This window comes from Macaca fascicularis, chromosome 16, assembly GCF_037993035.2.
Source record: "Macaca fascicularis isolate 582-1 chromosome 16, T2T-MFA8v1.1".
Taxonomy (NCBI): domain Eukaryota; kingdom Metazoa; phylum Chordata; class Mammalia; order Primates; family Cercopithecidae; genus Macaca; species Macaca fascicularis.
The window spans coordinates 9077434-9094722 of NC_088390.1; the positions used below are offsets into that span (position 1 = coordinate 9077434).

Sequence of the window (17289 nt, forward strand, 5' to 3'; positions counted from 1 at the left end):
CCCGGGGAGGGTCGTGCTGGAGCTTCCCAGGCCGGCTCCTGCTTCTCGCCTGATGAATGTGGAGTTCCTTCAGCCATCCCTCGGGTCCTCTTAAACTTTTCTAAGTTTCAGGAGTGTGAATGACGCATTCCCCTAGTGTTAAGTGGCAACAGTTCTCCCTCTATTTTATCTCTTCAGTCATTTTAATGGTAATTGGGGGAGGCGTGTCAGCGGACCATCTTGCATGAAGGGCAAAAGGACCAGTTAGCATGGAATTGAGGTTTGTCGCTGGTGATGGCAGTGGGGACATGATCGCATGTCCTTGGGTCAGATTTTTCAGCTCTCTCCTCCCCATTTTTACCCCCAGCACTCAGTCAAAAACAAACAAACAAACAAACAAAAAAACCCAAAGCTAGAGTGTGTAGGTTGGGTGGCTTTCTCTTGGACAGCTGTGTGTCCCAAGTTACACGCATCCTATCTTGGCCCAACTCCGCTGGAGCCCGCGCGGCGGGGCGCAGGGTGCGAGCGGGAGGCTGGGGTTCTGCTCGCGATGGGCAGGGGAGCCGGGTGGCCGCGGGGCGAGGAGCCGCGAGGGCCGGGCCGGCGTGACACCACCTGGCGGAGTCTCGGGGAAGAGTCTTAAAGGCGCGCGCTCCTCCGTGCCCCGCGCACTCGAGCGGGAGCCGCCAAGAGCTCGCCTCCCGCTGCCGCCGGCGCCTCGGGGAGGTAAGTGCCACCCGCGGATCCCGAGTCGCGGCCGGGTGGGGGTGGCCCGCTGCTGCCCCGCGCTCGGGAAGCTCCGGCTGGGGCTGCGGTCGGAGGGCGGCGCCCAAGTTTTCTTGAAGGCCTCGGAGGGCAGCTGGAGCGGCGTAGAGCCTGCGCGGGGATGGTGGGGGTGGCCGCGGGCCCGGGCCGTCTGGGGGCGGCCATCCCAGGCGGTGCGTGGAAGAGTAGGCACTGGTGCGCGGCGAGGGGCGCACGCCCGAGCCCCAGCCCCGCGTCCTGCGCACTTGGCGCGCTCTGGCCGCGGTCCCGGCGAGCCCCTGCCTGCCCCTGCCTGCTCTGGGCCGCGACCCCGGCTCCGCGCCTTCCTGCCCGCTCGGGTCCTTTGTAGCCCGCTCGCCCCGCGGTCGCGCACGGTCACGCCGGCAGGTCGCGCTCGGCGGCCGGCCAAGCCCGCCCCGGCCCCGCCGCGCCCGCGCCCCGGGCCACCCCGCCCGGCCCCCTCGGCGCTGCACCCCTCGCTTTCCCCATCTCCAGCCGCTCGCTATTTTCACACCTCCCAGTGCCCCGGCCCCGGCGCCTGATTCAGTGCTTAGTAATTAATTTGGCGTTTCAGAATGGTCAGCGGGCTGGATAATGGGCGCATTCATCCCCCGGGCTAATCTGAACAGAGGTGGGAAGAAAGGCTTTCACAGACAGAAAATGCCATTCGCCGAGCGCTCAAAGGGGCTGTCACTCCCAGAATAAATCGCCGCCGCGCCCGCCGGCTCCTCTGGCCATTTCCATACAGCCCCGGCCCGCGCCGCGGACTCGCCGGCCTCGGCCTCGGCTCCCGGGAATCACTCACTCGAGTGCCTTCGACGGGAAAGTCGGGCGAGAGCAGGACCAGGCGGGGGCCGAGGGAAATCGGGAAACTGGTGACTCGGGTGAAGGCCGCAGGGGACAAAGAGATTGATTAGAAAATCAAACGCGCATCTAGAAGGAGGCGCAGGCGACTGCTCAAGGCGCGGACGGTGGAGCTGGGGCTCGGGAGCATCCGTCCAAAACCCCCGAGGTTCGCCAAAGAGGAGGGCCCGCGGCCCAGACCATCCGGAGCGTGCCCGAGGCGACACAGCAAGCTTCTGGGGCTCCCAAATTGTGAATGGAGTTCATTGCACAAGCATAGATAGTAGAAACAGGGTCGACCTGCACAGACTTTTTATTCGGGTTCCTTGTGCTATCAGCCCCTTCACCCTCGGGTCCTGGAAGGTGACACGGTGTCTTCCCTGGCCTCCTGCTCGCCACCCCTGTCCGGACCCTCGGGTCCGCCTGGGGACAATTGCTGAGCCGGTGATGGAGGCTTTATCCTTTGATCCCATCTGGATCCGGTGACGCGCTGAGTGTTGGGGACAAACGGCCTACGGAGTTTGAATGCTGGGGCCTTCCTGTTGCGGCACCCCCAGCCCACTGGTGCAGCGGGATCGTGCGCTCCCGCTGCAACCCTAATCCGGAGGACCGCGCTGCGCCAGAGCCTCCAGCCAGGCTGTGGCGCCTCCAGTGGGTAGGACTGGCTCGGCTCTAGGCAGGTGAAGCTCCGGGCGCTGGATTTTCCCGTCGTCGGGGCTCGGCGTGTATCCACCTCACCTGGCAGACTTGGCCCGTGGCCCTTTCACCCGGTGGAATCCTGCCGCTGGGGGAAGAGAAAGAGCTGTGGCTCTGGGGCGAAATCTTAGCTGGATTAAGAGGCGGAACTGGCACCCGACAGAGCTGGGACGAAGGGGAGTTTCTGAAATGGCCAGATGCGTGTCCCAGGCGTGTAGGGGAGATGGAATCGCCGCACTACTCATCAACTTCTGAGTGGAAGTCACTCCTCCCCTCCGGAGTCTGTTTCCTCATTTGCACAACAAGGATAAAATGAGATCACATGTGGCCCCAAGTGCGGGTTCTCGGTAGAAGGATCCCAGGCACCGCTCCCACCGCTGACCAGCAACCTTGCTACACCTCCCCCGCATGTCTCCACGTCTTCACCAACAACTCTCCTGGGAGCTTTAGCGACTCCCAGATTTTCTCTCAGGCTGCCTCCACCCACCCCTTGTGGCTTTGGGGTTCTGACATCCAGCTCTCCTTGAAATCATGCTTTCTAAGAGTTGGAAGCATCCTTTCAAAGGTTCTAGAGCCATTATACAGGTAGTGACACTGAGGCCTACAGGGACTTGCAGTTGTCACCTAGCTAATTAGAGGGCTTGGGCCAGAACGGATTTCATGGCAGACAGTGAATCTCGGACTCTGGGCATCAGACTTCCCACCCCCGCCCCCACAACACACACACACACACCTCTTCCTCCCCACCCCTGCCCTACAGCTTCCCTAGGTTTGGGGAGGGACCCAGAAGGCTGCATTTTAAACAAGCATCCTGAAGCATGTTGTTGCAGGTGGTATAAGAACCATATTTAGGGGAATGCCGCCCACATCGGGCTCTTGACATAGCAGCCCCTTCTCTCCCAGGGCCATGGGCTTTGCTTGTTCTATGTGCCTCACATGTGATTGGCAGAACAGTCTTTTCTGCGTCCTCCCAGACTGGAGGCCATAGTGGGTGAGGTTTATTTCTAGGAGATGCTTCAGTATCCTCCAGAATGTGCAGCCAATGAGGGAGTGGCAGGGCGTGAACTGTGCACCCAGCCAGGTGAGGAGAGGCCCGAGTGCACCGCAGGTTGCCTGGATGTTGAGCCCCCAAACCTAGGGGCCTTCTCTTACCAATGTGCTTTCACAGCTGGACCTAACACTGCACACTGCAGGCCCCACACAGACAGTACAAATGTGCCCAGAGGCCCCCCTTGGCAAGGCAAACCTGCCCACGCCAGGGACAGAGCAGCCGGCCATAGGGGAACCCATGCCAGCAATAACGCAGGTGCGAGCTGTGGCCCAGAACGCCAGCATCTGCCCCTTCAGCGTGCTGGGGTTTGGAGGTGTGAAGTCGGGGGTGGAGGGGCAAAGAGAAGGCCTGGAAAAGTAGAAGAAAGTGGGTAGGGGGAGGAGAAGCCATCAGGCACGGGGGTGGTGGGCAGTGGGGGGACAAGTCCCTATTTATGTAAGCCGTTTGTAGCTGCGGATTGTAAAACTGGGCAGGCTTCTCTGGAGTAATTCATAGTGTTTGGACAAGACAAACATTGTTCTGCTTTAAACAAACCTCCAGAAAGGTCAGCTTGGTTCATCCCTTTGCTGCGAGTCGCTGAGACTATCCAGATGATGAGAAAATCAGATCTTCGCTGAGGGGGCCCAGGCAGGAGGCAGCGGTCTCCCGAGCCCTGTGGATGCTGAGTGAGGACACCCAGTGTATGGAGGGGCCTTGGCTCTGTTGAAAAGGCTGGACTCCCAGTCTGGAGCCAGGAGATGTGAGGTGTGTTTGTGCATATCACAGATTGTGAGATTTTGGTTTTTTGTTTGTTTGTTTGTTTGTTTGTTTGTTTGTTTTTGAGAAGGAGTCTGGCTCTGTCGCCCGGGCTGGAGTGCAGTGGCCGGATCTCAGCTCACTGCAAGCTCTGCCTCCCAGGTTCACGCCATTCTCCTGCCTCAGCCTCCCGAGTAGCTGGGAACACAGACGCCCGCCACCTCGCCCGGCTAGTTTTTTGTATTTTTTAGTAGACACGGGGTTTCACCGTGTTAGCCAGGATGGTCTCCATCTCCTGACCTCGTGATCCGCCCGTCTCGGCCTCCCAAAGTGCTGGGATTACAGGCTTGAGCCACCGCGCCCGGCAGATTGTGAGATTTTGATGATGGCAAGGACATCATCCGCGTTCTAGGGCCAGGCCAACATGATGTGCGACGTGAATCTTCTTTATGTGGGAAAAGAATTAATGGGAAATGAAGGTTCATGGATGCAGAACCAAATTAACCCAACTAATGCTACGCCCAGATATGGCCCTGGACACTGAGAAATCCACGTTCCTTGCATATGGATGCCCTGACAGGGCCCTTCTGGTTCCTTTAGCAAATATTTTTGAGTGATCACAATGTGTCAAGTTCTGTGCCGGATACTCAGGGTTACAGCAGGGAACAAGAAAGATACGTCAGTAGCACCCACTCTTGGGGCCTATAGTTCTGGGTTATCCTCTCCTTCCCTGTCTCCCCTAAGAAGAGAGGTTGTTCACAATTTCACTTCCAGCTTCTCCACACCATCCTTGCCTCACCAAGCCCTCTGGCCAAGACCCAGCATACCAGCTTCCTCCACAGTGCCTGACAGTAAGTGCTCAAGAAATGTCAGCCGCCATGGTTGTAATTACGAGTACGATTGTGATTACGAGACTCCATTCTTTTTCCCTTCTTTCTTTCTCTTTCTCTTTCTTTCTTTCTTTCTTTCTTTCTTTCTTTCTTTTTCTTTCTTTCTTTTTCTTTCTTTCTTTCTCTCTTCCTCTTTCTCCTTCCTTCCTTTCTCTTTCTTTCTTTGTCTCTCCTTCTTTCCTTTTTCTTTCTTGCTTTTTCTTTCTTTCTTTCTTCCTTCCTTTCTCTCTCTCTTTCCTTCTTTCCTTCCTTTTTTTCTCTCTCTTTCTTTCTCCTTCCTTCCTTACTTTCTCTCTTTCTCTCTCCTTCCTTCCTTTTTCTTTCTTTCTCTTTCTTCCTTTTTCTCTCTTTCCTTCCTTCCTTTTTTCTTTCTTTCTTTCTCTCTCTTTCTCCTTCCTTCCTCTTTCTTTCTTTTTCTTTCTCTCTCTTCCTTCCTTTCTCTCTTTCTTTCTTTCTTTCTCTCTCTCCTTCCTTCCTTCCTTGTTTCCCTTCCTTCCTTGTTTCTTTCTCTCTCTCTCTCTCTCCCCTCCCTCCCTCCCTCTCTCTCTCTCTTTCTTTCTTTCTTTCTTTCTCTCTTTCTCTCTTTCTCTCTTTCTCTCTTTCTCTCTTTCTTTCTTTCTTTCTTTCTTTCTTTCTTTCTTTCTTTCTTTCTTTCTTTCTTTCTTCTTTTTCTCTTCCTGTTACAGAGATGGGGTCTCTTTCTGTCACCCAGGCCGGAGTGCAGTGGCGTGATCATACCTCATTGTCACCTCCAACTCCTGGCCTCAAGCAATCCTCCCACCTCAACCTTCCAAGTAGCGGGGACCACAGGTGCAAGCCACAATGCCTGGCAAATAATCTATTATTACTATTATTATTTTTGTAGAGATAGGGTTTTGCTGTGTTGCCTAGGCTGGTCTCAAACTCCTGGCCTCAAGTGTTCTCCCACCTCAGCTTCCCAAAGTGCTGGAATGACAGGTGTGAGCCAATACACTTGAGTTAGACTCTGTTCTTGAGTGACCTACCTGACCCTGAGCTGAAGTGGATACTTTGTATTGATCTTTACAATTCATTCTCATTGTCTTATTATTGATGGCTTACATTACATTATTGATGCTCAATACATGATTGATGCTCATTAACACTAAAGCCCAGTGTCTCTGTGGTGCCAATCATCACTGTCTTGTACACGATCTCTGTTTGCCCTGTGGTAACCTTGGTGATGGTAGTATCACTGGATTAGCTGGTTCTATGCAACTTTTAAATTTAAGTAATTTATTTATTTTTAAGACAGAGTCTCACTCTGTTGCCCAGGCTGGAGTGCAGTGGTGTGATTTCGGCTCACTGCAACCTCCACCTCCTGGGTTCAAGTAATTCTCCTGCCTCAGCCTCCCCCGGTAGCTGAGGCATGTACCACCATGTACCACCATGCTCAGCTGATTTTTTTTGTATTTTCAGTGGAGACAGGGTTTCACCATGTTGGCCAGGCTGGTCTCAAACTCCTGACCTCAAATGATCAGCCCACCTTGGCCTCCCAAAGTGCTGGGATTACAGGCGTGAGCCACCGTGCCCAGCAGTCTATGCAACTTTATGAAAGCTGTTTAGGGCTTTAGACACTTCAGAGTCTTCTGAATATGATTTTTTACTCAATACTCCTGATATCCATGGAAGGAAGAAAGGGTGGGAGAAAAAGGAAGGAAGATTATTATCCACATTTTTCAGAAGGGGAAGTTGATACTTACAGAGGTGAAATGATTTGCCCAGCATCACAGAGATGTTAAGGGAGGGGACTATGTATGACTAGAGTACAATCCAAACAGTCCTCTTGGGCCTGCATCACCCTGCTGACCACCCATGGAGCTCCCTGCAAGCAAAGCTGGAAACCAGGGCTCCCTGGGAGACCCCATAAAGCAGGTGCTTGGCCAGAGGCTAGGAAGTGGCTCCCTGGACGAGGTCATGTCCATCCCACCTTCTGCGTAGTTTCTGGCATCATTCTGGGGGCTGGCATGGTGTGCTCCTGTCTGACGTCAGCATCTACGTGTGAGGGAAACATTCCTTCCTTCCCCCCCCCGGCCCCCCCGAAATCTTAGTTTCCTTTGACATCTTATTTTGGTTGAATAATCCATAAACTTACCCATTCTGTTTGGAATCAGTGATCCATTTCTGTTTTCATCCTTGGAGTTAAATCCTCTAAATTTTCTTTCTGTGTGATGTATAAACCAGCAATACTTCATTTTACTGACGTTTGGGGAAAATAGGCTGTTCTACATAATTGGTTTTTGCAGTTAACAGTAGCTTACTCCTTGAAGCATAGAAACTTTTTATGGAATCATATTTCATGAAAAACATTTTTCCATCAAAATCATGACATTTTTCCCCCGCCTAAGTTAGCGGAATTGAATACAGCAGGTGTTCCCTAGGTGTGGCTGAATGAGTGGCCCACAACCCATTTTGATGACTCACAGCCATCTCTGGAAACATCAGCTCCTGGGCAATTTGCTCAACCTCCCTGACGTCAGTTTCCTCGCTCGTAATCTGGGGAACTTTGGACGAGGTACTCTCTAAGTGCCGCTTCTGTCCTTCTCTAACTCTGCTGGGCGCTCATACAGCAATGCCCTTGGGAATTTTGGGGGGTTGCAGGACCAGTCTTGCCTCCCTGAGTGGTGGCTGGGATAGATTCTACTGTCAGCTGTCATTTCTCAGTGCATCCATGTTCAGCAGTCACCGTGTCCCCAGGGATCTTAAACTGTGGCTCTCCAGTCCCCTGGAAGAACAAAAGATGTCTGACCTAAGGTTACAAAGACTTGTAAATGAAGAACTCCTGGGGTCACTGCAGACTGAAGTCCCCTATGTCTTGGCTGCTGTTCTCTCAAATGCCTAGGAGGCTATTCACTTACTTCTGGACTGTGATCTGGGTTGTAAAGGGTGCTGCAACCCTGGCCTCTAGAAAAGAGGTTTACAATACCTTAATACAAACAGCAAGCACTTGGCAAGCTTCTGTTGACTGCTCTGAACTCAGTGTTGTGGGGAGGGAAGGAGCAGTGAGATGTGGTCACTTCCCGTAAGAAGAAAACCCAAAGGAAGACTTCATGAATGTTTTAAGACCAGAGTGTTAGCGGTCTCTCATTTTGTTCCTTTCATTTGCCCCAAGCATGTCTTTTAAGATTTGAAGAAGACTCTTAATTCTGGCATTTCTGAGATTTGCTGGGATATTAGTTTCCTGTGGCTGCTGTAACAAATTCCCACAAATGGTTGCTTAAAACAACAGAAATTTATTCTCTCACAGTTCTGGAGGCCAGAAGTCTGAAATTGGTATCAATGGGTTGCAATTAAGGGCTGTAGGGCAGCGGTCCCCAACCTTTTTAGGACCAAGGATCAGTTTTGTGGAAGACAGTTTTTCCATGGGCCTGGGGGTAGGGGATAGCTTTGGGATGATTCAAGCGCATTACATTTATTGTGCATTTTATTTCTATTATCATTACATGGTAATGTATAATGAACTAATTATACAACTCACCATCATGTAGCATCAGTGCGAGGCTGCAGCTTGCTTTCCTGCAACTAGACGGTCCTCTCTGGGGGTGATGGGAGACAGTGACAGATCATCAAGCCTTAGGGCCTCACAAAGAATGTGCAACCTAGATCTCTCTCACGTGCAGTTCTCAACAGCGTTCGTGCTTCTATGGGAATCTAACACAGCTGCAGATCTGAGAGGAGGGGGAACTCAGGTGGTAATGCGAGTGATGGGGAGTGGTTGTAAATACAGATGAAGCTTAGCTCGCTTGCCCTTGCTCAAGCTGCTCACGTCCTGCTGTGTGGCCTGGTTCCTAACAGGCCACAGACTGGTGCTGGTTCCTGGTCCGGGGTTTGGGGACCCCTGCTGTAGGGGAGGATCCTTTCCTTGCCCTTCAGCTTCTCATGGCTTGCTGGTATCCCTTGGCTTGTGGCTGCATGGCTGCAATCTCTGCCTCTGTCTCATACAGGTTTATCCTCTCCTGTCTTGTCAGATTTCCCTCTGCCTGTCTCTTGTAAGGACACCTATGATCGCATTTAGAGTCCATCCCAATATGCCATAACAATTTCTCCATCTCCAGACCCTTAATCACATCAGCTAAGCCTTTTACACCCATATAAGGTAACATTCACTGGTTCCAGGGATTAAGGATGTGGATATCTTTTGGGGGGTATTTTTTTTTTGAGACAGAGCCTCACTCTGTTGCCAGGCTGGAGTGCAGTGGTGCAATCTTAGTTCACTGAAACCTCTACCTCCCGGGTTCAAGCAATTATCCTGCCTCAGCCTCCTGAGTAGCTGGGACTACAGGTGCATGCCACCACGCCCAGCTAATGTTTGTATTTTTGGTAGAGACGGGGTTTCACCATGTTGGCCAGGATGGTCTCGATCCCTTGACCTTGTGATCCACTTACCTCAGCCCCCCAAAGCGCTGGAATTACAGGTGTGAGCCACTGTGCCCAGCCCTGAGGGGCATTTTTTAGCCTACCGCACAGAACTGATCACCACTTTAATTGTCTGTAATTCTGTGGTCTTTAGCCCATTAATTTGTAGTGAGTTCCTATTTTGTGCCATGCAGTCTGTTAAACGCTGGGGATTCCGAGGGAAAAGAATAGTTCATCCCTCAGACGCTATGAAGATCAGAGGTATGTGGAAAAGAAGGAATCTGGGCCTTAAAGGTATCCAGGATGGATCTTGATGAGCTCAAATTCCCCATCAAAGTCTGCAAGGCACTGCTTGGCCTAGCTCTCAGCCTCCCCTCTGAGCTCACCCCTACCACTCCCCATCTAATTCCTTAAACAAGCTCTGGGCCAGGCGTGGTGGCTCATGCCTGCAATCCCAGCACTTTGGGAGGCCGAGGCGGGTGGATCACCTGAGGTCAGGAGTTCGAGACCAGCCTGGCCAATATGGTGAAACCCCAGCTCTACTAAAAATACAAAAATTAGCTGGGCGTGGTGGCGGATGCCTGTAGTCCCAGCTACTCGGGAGGCTGAGGCAGGAGAATCATTTGAACCCAGGAGGCAGAGGTTGCAGTGAGCCGAGATCGCGCCACTGCACTGCATTCTGGGTGACAGAGTAAGACTTCATCTCAAAACAAAACAAAAACAAAACAAAACAAGCTCTGTCTTGGGACTTTTGCACACGAAAATACCCTTCCCCCAAATGACATCTGTCCCCAGAGCTCCCTTCTTCACTTCACTCATTCTGCTCTACTGGATCCTTCTTAGGGAGCCCCCCGCCTAAGTACCTGCTTAAAATCCACCTACCCTCCTGGCACATCCTGTTCCCTTCCCTGCTTTGTTTGTGCTCCTGACACACCACAGTGGAGTGGCTATTTTCTGAGTCAGCTCAGCCACCACGAGGATTTTGAGATGTGATAACTAGAACTTCTCAGAAGATCCTAAATGCATCCTGTTTTATTTCCCATTCTCTTCCTGAGAATGTAGTTTGCTTTTTATTTTCTTTTACTTTTCTTAGTAGCATATTGGGCTAAATTTCAAGTAAATCAGAATGGGGGTGGGATGGCTCTTTAAAGGGGAATGTATACATTCACGGAGCCATTTTTTGGTTGTCACAATGACTGGTGTATGATGTGTGTGGTGTGTGTCGGGGGCAGGTGGAACCTGCTGGCATTTAGTGGACAGGGTCAGGAATGCTAAATGTCCCATGGTAGCCAAGACTGTTCTGCCCAGGGAAGTGTCTTCCTACCCCAAATACCAATACCACCTCTACAGAGAAACACTCTTTTTTGTTTCTTTTTTTTTTTTTTTTTTTTTTTTTGAGACGGAGTTTCGCTCTTGTTACCCAGGCTGGAGTGCAATGGCACAATCTCGGCTCACTGCAACCTCCGCCTCCCGGGTTCAAGCGATTCTCCTGCCTCAGCCTCCCAAGTAGCTAGGATTACAGGCATTTGCCACCACGCCCGGCTAATTTTTCTTTCTTTCCTTCTTTTTTTTTTGAAACGAAGTCTCACTGTTGCCCAGACTGGAGTGCAGTGGCGCCATCTCGGCTCACTGCAAGCTCCGCCTCCTGGGTTCACGCCATTCTCCTGCCTCAGCCTCCCAAGTAGCTGGGACCACAGGTGCCCGCCACCATGCCCGGCTAATTTTTTTGTATTTTTAGTAGAGATGGGGTTTCACAGTGTTCACCAGGATGGTCTCAATCTCCTGACCTCATGATCCGCCCACCTTGGCCTCCCAAAGTGCTGGGATTACAGGTGTGAGCCACCGCGCCCAGACAGTAATATATTTTTCTATCACCTTCACTGATAACCTTTCATTCTCTAAGAGTATTTTAAATGATGTCTCCCCAGATCTGTCACTTGCTAACCTGTTCCCTGGCCCATTCACACAAGGTCTTGAGATTCTCCAGTTCATCCTCTTGCTCTTGCCACCAGTGCAGTGTCATCTCTAAACCTTGGGGTTTCACCAAGGGGATTCCCTCCTTCAGAGTCTGTGTAAACGGTAAACGAGCTGAGCCCCAACTCTGGCTCAGAGGCCCCCACTATTTTCTCCACCCGTAGCAACATCCTTTTATTTCACCCTTTGTTCCTTCCTCAAGGCCAGTCTTCCATCCATGACAAAGCCTCCTCCCACAGTGACCCATTTTCCTTAATAGCATTTGGGGTGGGACCTTGTCAAAAGCTTTTTGCAAATGAAAATAAATTACATCTGCTGGTTCCCCCATCCACAGGCATTTTCACCCCTTCAAAGAGCCCTGGTAGATTAAAGGATTTGTAGGATTTGGGGTTTGTATGGGCTTCTATGCCCAGCTCCTGAGTTCTTAGCCAAAACACCTGCAAAGGGGGAGGCTTGAGCTGAAGATACAGATAAACAATATTGGGGAAATGGATATCTCCAGGAACCCTTCCCACTAGGTTGACCTGCTCCCCATGTTCTAAAACCTTTTCCAGGACAGTCACATCTCCTGAATTCCTGTCCAGGGACCTGGGATTCCTTGAGTAATCCACCAGTGCGGCCTATCAGGTGAGCTGGGCTCTAGACGTCTTGAAATGAAAAAATGTCCCTCGTTCTTCTAGGGTAAGAGATCTGGTAGGCAGACCTGAGAATTATAAATATGAACAAAAACTAAAACAAAAAAACCCCAAAACCTGTTATACATTGAACATCTATCTACTGTCTACCAGGGTCTTTCCTTTCCAACTTTTAAAATCGCCAACCAAGCCTATAAAGGTGAATGCAGTGGCCCTAGTTTCTCCATGAAAAAATGGATGCTCAGAAAGGCAAAAAAACTTGCCCAAAGTCACGCCATTAGGAAGTGGTGCGCTGGAACCAAGGCCTGTCTAGGTCAAATTCTTTCAATTTGGGAAGGAAACACTATGAACCCAGGCCACTGCTCACCCTCCTGGAGAGGGCAAATGCTCCCGGTCACCTCTGCATACTGCAATTCCCAGGCTGTATTGGGAGTACTGGGAACTGAGTCATCTAGGATCTGTCCTCTTAAATGGACCAGAGGTGTTAAGAAGCACAGTCCATCCAGGCCACACAGCTCATGATCTTGGTAGACTAGAAGCCCATCCTTCCTCTCAGGGATGATTGGGATTCAGTTAAGCCCATCTCACCCACAGGTTCTGACTAAGAACTCCAAACTCTGGACCTAGATTATTTTAGTTCACACCCTGCTTCTCTACCTACCACTGATGTGATGTTCAGCAAATTACTTCTGTGTCTCAGTTTCCTCCTCCAGTAAAATGCACACAATAATATACCTATCTTACAAGGTGTTTATGAAGATTGTGAGCTAAGGAAAACCAAAGTGCTTACTAGATGCTTGGCACACAGTAAACGTTACACATAACGCTTGATTTAAAAAGGAAAACCCAGCCAGGCACGGTGGCTCACGCCTGTAATCTTAGTGCTTTGGGAGGCTGAGGCAAGTAGATCACTTGAGGTCAGTCAGGAGTTCAAGATCAGCCTGGCCAATATGGCGAAACTCTATCTCTACTAAAAATGCAAAAATTAGCCGGGCGTGGTGGTGCGCACCTGTAATCCCAGCTACTTGGGAGGCTGAGGCAGGAGAATTGCTTGAACCCAGGAGGTGGAGGTTGCAGTGAGCCAAGATCGTGCCACTGCACTCTAGCCTGGGCAACAGAGCAAGACTCTGTCTCAAAATAATAATAATAATAAATACAATAAAAAAATTAAAAGAAAAACCCTTGGTCACACCCAAGACAAAGGCACCCCTGGCCACCCCTTTTCTCCTAATCCCTTGCTCTCTTCCTGTCCTCCTTCCTCACAAGCATTAGCCTGTGCCATCTGGTGCCCCCGTCCCTGGAGTGTACCCTCCCCTGTATCCTTGCCCTCCTCACTGATTGCTCCTCCCACCCTCATGCTCACCCCAGTTGCACTGCAGTCCTCTTCAGTGGTGCTGTCCTTCTTCCAAACCACACATCCCTAACATTCAGGAGTGGGGCGCTGTTGTCCTCCTCCATTCCCAATTCTCCTTCCCTCTTCATTAAAACAACAACAAAACAAAACTCCCAGCCAGGCGCGGTGGCTCACGCCTGTAATCCCAGCACTTTGGGAGGCCAAGGTGGGCGAATCACCTGAGGTCAGGAGTTTGAGACCAGCCTGGCCAACACAGTGAAAACCTACTAAAAATACAAAAAAAACCCAAAAAACCAAAACCAAAACCAAAAAAAACCCAGGTGTGGTGGTGGGCGCCTGTAATCCCAACTACTTGGGAGGCTGAGGCAGGAGAATTGCTTGAACCCAGGAGGGGGAGGTTGCAGTGGGCTGAGATAGTGTCATTGCACCCCAGCCTGGTCGACAAGAGCGAAATTCTGTCTCAAAAAAAAAAGCCAAAACAAAAACCCCCACAAAACTCCTGTTCCTTTAAGGCCAGAACCACACGGCTGTCTTACCTTCCACATCTCATCCTTAGAATGACCTCCCAGCCAAATTCACTCTTTTCATTCTTTGAAGACACCAGCACTGGTCAGTCTTCGTCTCTGCCCCAAACTCTGATACTGGTTCCAAAGGTCTTTAGAGCCCAGGTGGACAGCCCGTCCAGCACTGTGGCCTTCTCATCTCTAATCACCCTTCACTCTGCCTCACAGCAGAAGCCCCCCTCTTATTGTCCTCAGAAGGCCTTGTCATCCCCCAGAGCTGTTCCACCTCTGGAATGCTCCAGTTTTGGACCACAACCTCCCGAGTTATTCCCCACCTCATGTCTTCTCTCTTCCTGAATCCTTTAGCTATCCAACAGAATTTCGTGTGATGAGGGAATTTTTCTTTATTAGTGCTGTCCAAATTAGGGGCAACTAGGAAAGTAAGCTCTCCACGTTACTCATTTTTAATTAATTCAAGTTGAAATTGAAGTAGCTACATGTGGCAACTGGCTGCCATATTGAACAGCAAGTTCTAGCCCCTGGCCTCTCTGTTTCCTCTTCCATCCTGTCCTGTTTTCCTTCTCTCTTTGGCATTGTCGCCCTGGCCCATCACATCAGCCACCCACTCCCCTTTCCTTCTGTCCCACCTCCTGGAAAACACTCTCAACTTGAGATTAATCCAACTGTCTCTTTCTCTGGGTCTATCCAAAGGCTGCTGGGCGCTGCTGGGGTATGTGTGTCCCATGGCCTTGCTGGCTGCCATTCTTTCTCATAGATAGTCACAAACTTCAATAGATCCTTTGACTCTGCCCGGCAAGCATTATCCTCTTCTCTGTAATGACCTCAAACCTCCAGTGCTCCCAGCTCCCCCACCCATCCTCAGCAGATGGTGTCACTTCCTATTTCATTGAAACAAGAGATACTTGGAGACCACCTGACCACCAGTTTTACAAGCATAGTTTTATCTGCCTTCCACCTCTCTCCTCCTGCTGGCTCCAGTTCCTATTAACATTTAGGCATGGTCAAATAGCCTTATCTCACAAACAACAATAAAAAATCCCAACCTTCCCTCAATCCTATGTCACCTTCCTGCTGTGACCCTGTATCTTTCCTGCCACTTATATTCACACTTTCTTGAAAGTTGTCTACACCTGCTATCTCCACTTTCTCACCTCCCTGTTCACTCCACAACCCCAGGCAGCCTGGCTTCTGTCCCTACCACTCCCTGCAACCGCTAGTCAAGGTCACCAATGACTTCCTTGTAGTTTGATCCAAAGGACTTGTTTCAGATCTTATCTTGACCTTTAAGGCATGTGACTCAGCGCTGCTCAACACCACCTCCTCCCTTGCAACACTCTTACCCATTGGTTTCTATAACATCCGAGTCTCCTGGTTTTCCTCCTCCTACTCTGGCTACTTAAAAGTTTTCTTGAAACTGCCGCATTCTCCCCCTCCTAGGGTGATCCGTCTGGCTTCACAGGTAAGACAGTGTGCCAGCAAGGGCGTTTCCGCCTCTCAACACATTCCTTGAAGAAACACCCGGGGATTTGCTTTCTCACCCAAAATCTGCACTGCTGGGTTTTGAACTCCAGTTTGCTCCGTGGATCCCGCTGCTCAGAGCCTGACATGCCTTTGCGGGTGTGTATTTATCACCGCCACTTTGAGAAGCTCTCACAACACTTGGACATCTGTTTTTTTCATTTGTCCCCTCAAAAGACAGGCTGCATTAGGAAAGGACACTGATGAATTAGAGGGGATGGGAGAGGCTGTAGAGTGGTCAGAAAACAATGTCCCATGGGAAATCATTAAGATAACTGGGAACATTTTGCCCAGAAGAGATAAAACCGAGGGGTGATAGAGGACTGGTTTCAAAAATCTGAAGAGGCAGAGAACCTTGATCTGGGCTGCTGTGTAGGGTAGCGTTTGAGCCACCTGCAGACTTAACAGAGAGGGGGTTTTGAATGGACGTAGAGGAGTTCCACTGTATTACAGAAGGTTCCAGACCTCCTGGATACAAGGTGAGTGAGACAGTTCTGCCCACCAGGAACTATTAAAGATGATAAGAATAGACCTAAATGACCACAATAAATTTGGAAGGTGACCCTGCTCATCCTCTCCTGAAGACCCCTGGCCTAAGCTCAGCTGGTAACATAGAAAAGCCACAGTCCACCGAGAGCCATTTCAAACTCACTGCCATGCAAAGGCCATCAAGAGCTCTGCAGACATAGGCCAGGCGCAGTGGCTCACTCCTGTAATCCTAGCACTTTGGGAGGCCGAGGTGGGCAGATCACAAGGCCAGGAGTTTGAGACCTGTCTGGCCAACATGGCGAAACCCCGTCTCTACTAAAAATGCAAAAAAAATTAGCCAGGTGTGGTGGTGGGTACCTGTAATCCCAGCTACTCGGGAGGCTGAGGCAGGAGAATTGCTTGAACCCAGGAGGCGGAGGTTGCAGTTATGCCGGCAGATCACTTAAGGTCAGTAGTTTGAGACCAGTCTGGCCAACACGGTGAAACCCCGTCTCTACTAAAAATACAAACAAATTAGCCAGGTGTGGTGGCAGGTGCCTGTAATCCCAGCTACTTGGGAGACTGAGGCAGGAGAATCGCTTGAACCCGGGAGGCAGAGGTTGAGATTGCGCCACTGCACTCCAGTCTGGGCAAGAGAGCGAGACTCTGTCTCAAAAAAAAAAAAAAAAAAAGAAAAAAAAAAAAAGCTCTGTGGACAGAAACAACATTCAGGAGGAAGGCTTGGAAAGCACCTCACAATCCAGTCTTGTAGATGCTCCAAAATGTACCGCAGTCAGGTGTGTGGCACTGAGCACCCCAATTTGCTTCTTTTCCATTCCTCCTTGCTGGAATGTCTTTTCCTGACTTGGGTTTTGGTGCGATGCCATCAGCTTACATTCAGGGGGATCACAGAAACTGTCCCACCAAGCTTATTACCCTGCACTGTGTTCCCTTTCTGGGCCACGCCCCCACGAGAAATTCCTATCTGATTTTAGTACCAAGAATAGTTGTAATTCCCTTGAGCAGTAGGTCTGCTTGTATCTCATGGACTCTGGGAATTGTGTAATGAACATGGTCTCCTCATTTTAGCTGCAGGAAAGCTTAAGGACAAATTTGTGGCCCACCCAGAAGAGGTGTAGAGGTTGGAACTCCAGGGTGCATTCGACCTGCATTCTCATCCTGACTCTGTCTCCCTTCTTAGCTTTTCTTTGTTCTCTTACTTCATATTTTACTGTGCAAAATTGAGAACATACAGCAAAGGTAAATAAAAATCACCTGTAATCTCACTATCCCGAGATAACCACAATTAACTGTGTTGTCTTTTTATGCATACTTTTTAAAAAATAAAAATGAGATTATACTGTGCATATGTGTTTTTAATTTGCTTTTTTCATATTATGTCATGAACATCTTTCCCTGTAATTAAGTGTTCTTTAAATGATTTAAAATTTCTGTATGTATCAAGTGATCTCATACTAGCAGC

At 50.2% G+C, this 17289-nt stretch overlaps 1 protein-coding gene across 1 annotated transcript in view; it reads left to right on the plus strand.

Annotated features, from left to right (window-relative positions):
• Positions 1 to 647: 647 nt before the first annotated feature.
• NTN1 (netrin 1) overlaps positions 648 to 17289 on the plus strand; it is a 245786-nt gene continuing 229144 nt past the window's right edge. The window contains exon 1 of the mRNA XM_045376314.3: positions 648 to 705. The gene's annotated coding sequence lies outside the window, so the exon portion shown is untranslated. The remainder of the gene's footprint in view (positions 706 to 17289) is intronic.